Raw genomic sequence first — 4,974 nt, forward strand, 5'->3', positions numbered from 1 at the left:
TTAATTTTATTTTTCAGTACTATGGGTACATAATAATTGTGTATAATTATAGGGTATACATTATGTTTTCATATAGGCCTTCAATGTGTTTTTTTTTTTTTTTTTTTATTGTTGGGGATTCATTGAGGGTACAATAAGCCAGTTACACTGATTGCAATTGTTAGGTAAAGTCCCTCTTGCAATCATGTCTTGCCCCCATAAAGTGTGACACACACAGCCCCAGGCACTCAGAGCTGCTAAGGGATGGAGGCGATTAAATCATGAGATACCAAACACTTCCCCTTCCCCACATTGACATGAGTTTGCTGTAACAACAATGAATTATAACGAAGAGGTCACTACAAAAGAGTTCTCTAAAAAATCCAAAGAAGAGGGGAAGTGAAAAAATAAAAAAGAACATTGGGGAAAATGGAGATGTCTCTGACACTATAGCTATAGCAAATACTAAAAACAGCCATGTGCTTATCTAGATTATCATAAAAACTCACATTAAAAACCTATCTTTATCTTCCTCAATTTTTATTACCCAAGATCTCATGTGCAGTTTTTCAACAAAAAATTACAAGGCATACTAAAAGACAGTTAAAAACATAGTCTGAAAAGACAAAGCAAACATTTAAACCAGATTCAGTTATTACACACATTTTGGAATTCTCAGATCAGTAGAAAATTTAACATAAATATTATTGGTATTATGGGGGCTTTAATGGAAAGATTAGACAGCATGCAAAATAAATGGCTAATGCAAGCAGAGAGATGAAAATTCTAGTAAAGAATCAAAAGGAAACACTAGAAATTACTAATGCTTTTACAAAATGAATCAAATCTTAATGGGTTTATCAGAGAGCAGACATAGCAAAGAATGTATCTGGGATCCTGGAGACAAATCAATAGAAACTTCTCAAACTGAAATGTGAAGGAGAAGAATGAATCAGAAAATATAAAATATATAACATATAGGTACATTGAAATATCAGACATAAAAGACAGAAAAAATATTTGAAGCAATAATAATTGAAAACTTACCAAAATTAATGACAGATGTTGAACCACAGAAACAGGCAGCTCAGAGAACAGCAAGCAGGGTAACTATTGAACAATCTGCACTTAGGCATACTGTATAGAAATAGTAGAAAACCAAAAACAAAGCAAACTGTGAAATAAGCCAGAGAAAAAAAAATGAATCAATCAACAAAAAGCTACCTATAGAAGAATGAGGATAAGAATTAACAATGGAGATCTCCCTATGAACCACATAATGAAGAATGGAGTAAAATATTTAAAGTTTTGAAAGAAAAAAAAAACCTAGATTCTATTTCAAGCTACTATATTTTCCTCTAATTTGGTCTTGAGGTCCCTCTCTCTATAGGAAGTGGCCATGAACTCTACCCATGTCTGGATGGGGGGTCTGGAGAATATGGTTGTATTTGCAGGATGTTGTAGATGGGATACTTCTTTATCCTGGTGTATGGCCTAATGACTAAGTGTCTGATGCAGGAATAGGTGAGGTGTCCCACTGATAGGAAACTTTTTTTTTTTTTCTGGTAGACACACTTTTTCCCCTTGTCTGACCTTTGTCCAGTTTATTGCTACTGAGGTAGCCACACCCTAGGAGAACCCTGACTGGGAGAATAGTTAGGATTAAATGTGTTGATCAGGAAAGACAAAGCAGAGACAGCATCATAAAACACAGTGAATTAGCAGAAGAAGTTTTATTTCTTACAGATCCCAGAGAGTATAGGGCAGCACGTCTCACATGGCCAATGGGAAGTGGGGAGCCATACAGGACACATGTTTTCAATGAGCAGGTGAAAAACAAGTGATGGTCCTTTCAAGCAAGGCCAAAGTGTTTACTGGGGTGCTGAGCATTACTCAAGGAGGTTTTCATGGAAAATTCTAATTGGTGGGGTTAGAGCAAGTAGGCATAAGCTATGAGGAGTCATGCTATGTCTGAGAGGTGGTCATTGCACTGTATCTGGACATTCCTTGCCGGGTGCAAAGGTCGGGGGTCCATCTAGTGGATTAGTCCAGTTTTCTTGGAAGGAGCAGGTTACTAGCAGGTCATTGTATGAAACAGATATCTAGATAGAGTACATGGAGAAACTGGGAGGAGGTGGAGAACTAGAAACTGTGGCAAGGGTAACTAAGTTCTTCCTCTGAAATGAGAAAGACCAACTGATATTAAAAACGGATGTCAAAGAAACATTAAAATGTGAGAAATCACTACACCAGCAAAATTATTCTTTAAAAGTGACAGGGACAATAACATTTTCAGACAAAAGGAATTTATCACCATTAGACTTGCTCTGTGAGAAATACTAAAAGAAGTTCCTTAGACAGAAGAAATTATTTAGATCAGAAATTATGATCTATATAAACAGAGGAAGAGTGTGGAGGACAAACAAGTTAAGTTTATAAAGTACGTGTGTTATTTGAATGTGGCCTTAGATTAGTTGTAACGGTTTCCAAATTTCAGGGCCATGATTAAAACAAAATGTTTAAAATGTATAATTAATATGCTAAGGGAGAAGAGAAAAGTCACATAAAATTCTCCATTATAACCATAGAAGGCAGAAAAATAAGAGGGAAAATAGAAAAAGAAACAGAGAACACGTGAAATAAATTGAAAATAACAACTTGGTAGATCATAGTCAAACTATGTAAACAATCACTTTAAATGTAAATGACCTAAGTACAATAATTAAAAGACAGAGACAGTAAACAAATAAGACTTAATCATACATTGTCTATCAGAAACCTACTTTAAATATGAAAACCAAGATAGGTTAAGTACAGGCGTGAAACATCATAACATGCCAACACTAACCTAAAGAGAGTGAAAATGACTATATTAATTTCAGAAACGTAGACATCAGAGCAAGGAAAATTACTGGAGGTAAGGAGTACATTGAATAACAATAAAAGAGTCAATTCTCCAAGAAAATATAAAAATCCTTAATGTATACCAACCAAACAATAGGGCATCAAATTATGTGAGCAAAAACTGATAGAAATGCAAAGAAAAATAATAAAATCTATTGCTATACTTGGAGATTCTAACACTCTTCCTTCTTTCAATAACTGATATCCGGTAGACAAAAAATCAGTAAGAATATAAGGTGCCTTAAGGTACACCATTAATCAACTTGGATATAATTGACATTTATAAAAGGCTTCACCCAACAGAAGGAGAATACACCTTCTTCTCAAGCTCTCGTGGAACATTTTCTAAGATAGACCACATTCTGGGCCGTCAATAATACTTTAACAAAGTATGTTCTTCACCCACAATGGAATTTAAATAGAAATTAATAACATAAAAATAGTTGGAAACATTTAAAAATGTTTGGAGACTAAAGAGCATACACTTAATAGCACAGAGATTAAAAAAAGAAATGCTTTTAAAATATTTTAAACTAAATATACATGAAAATGCAGCCTACAAAATTTGGCAGAGGTAGGAAAAGTTATGAAGAGATAAAATGTTGTAGTATTGAATGTTCATGTTAGAGAAGAAGAATGACCTAAACTCAACTCTAAGTTTATATCTTAGGAAACTATAGAAAGATGAAGAATGAAAGCCTAAACTAAGAAGAGGAGAAAATAAAATATGAGAGCAGAAATTCTTGAAACTGGAACCAAAAGTAAATATAGAACCACAAAGCTCTGATGAAGGGGCTCAAGGAAGAATTAATGGAGGTCTATGGATTGGAAGACTTACTGTTGCTGTGATGCCAGTTATTCCCATTTGAAAACAGAATCTCCATCAAATTCCAACAAGCTGTTTTATGGAGGTTGACAAACTGATTTCAAAATTAATATGGAAAGATCCATAATAGTCAACAAAATACTGACAATTTTGTAGGTTTGATGTTGTTGTATCAGACAATTTACTATAAAGCTATAGTGATCAAAACAGGAGTTTTAGTGAAAAAATAGACATGTAAGTATCACGTACGTCAATGGAACAAAACAAAAAGCCCAGAAATAGATGCATGCTAATATAGCCAGTGTGTGTTTGACTAAAATACAAAGGCTTTCAATGGGGAATAGAACAGTCTTTTTAACAAATGATAAAATGATAATGAAAAAAATGAATGTCTAGTACAAAATAAGAGTCTTGACACAATCCTTACACTTTTTATAAAAATTATTTGAAAATGTATTGTAGATCTTCATATAAAATGCATAAACAGTAAAACTTCCAGAAGATGACATAGAAAAACAATCTAGATGATCTTGGGTGCGGCAATGACTTTTTTAGATACAACATAAAAATCCCACACACACAAATCCACAACTGATAAACTGGACTTTAATATAATAAAAATCATCTGTTCTACCAAAGACACTGTTAAGAGAATGAAAAGACAGGCCACATAATGTTATAAAATATTTAAAAAACGTATCTGAGAAACAATTTGTATCCAAAATACTTCTCAAAACCCTCCTACAACTAAATAATAAGAAAATAACCCAACTGAAAAATCAAGAAAAACCTGAATCAAGACATCTCATTGAAGAAGACACACAGATGGTAAATTAAAATGAGATGCTCATACATGCCTATAAGAAGGGCTAAATACCAAATGCTGGACAGTATGTGGAATACCAGGCATGCTGTTCGCCGCCGGCAGGATGCAAAATGATTTGACCACTTTGGAACAGGATGTGGCTGTTTCTTGCTGTAGAAGATTCCAGGGATTTGGGGGATGGCACAAGGAAAAGTACACGGTTGTGAGAAGCGCAAGTTTTATTGGGTAGACAAGGTTACATGGAAGGGAGCAACCATCCAGCAGTGAGCAGAACAAGGGAACTCCCAAGAGGTAAAAAGGATTAGGAAGGGAATTTACGTGCCTAGATGATGTCTCAGCAGCACAGCCAGCTGTTTCTGGTGTATAGAACTCTAAAGTGCAGTAATGGTGTGAAGTCGTACAACACAAGGCTCTATCTCATCAATGAACAACAAATGTG

The sequence above is a fragment of the Nycticebus coucang genome, chromosome 3 (genome assembly GCF_027406575.1).
Source record: "Nycticebus coucang isolate mNycCou1 chromosome 3, mNycCou1.pri, whole genome shotgun sequence".
In the NCBI taxonomy this organism is placed as follows: Eukaryota; Metazoa; Chordata; class Mammalia; order Primates; family Lorisidae; genus Nycticebus; species Nycticebus coucang.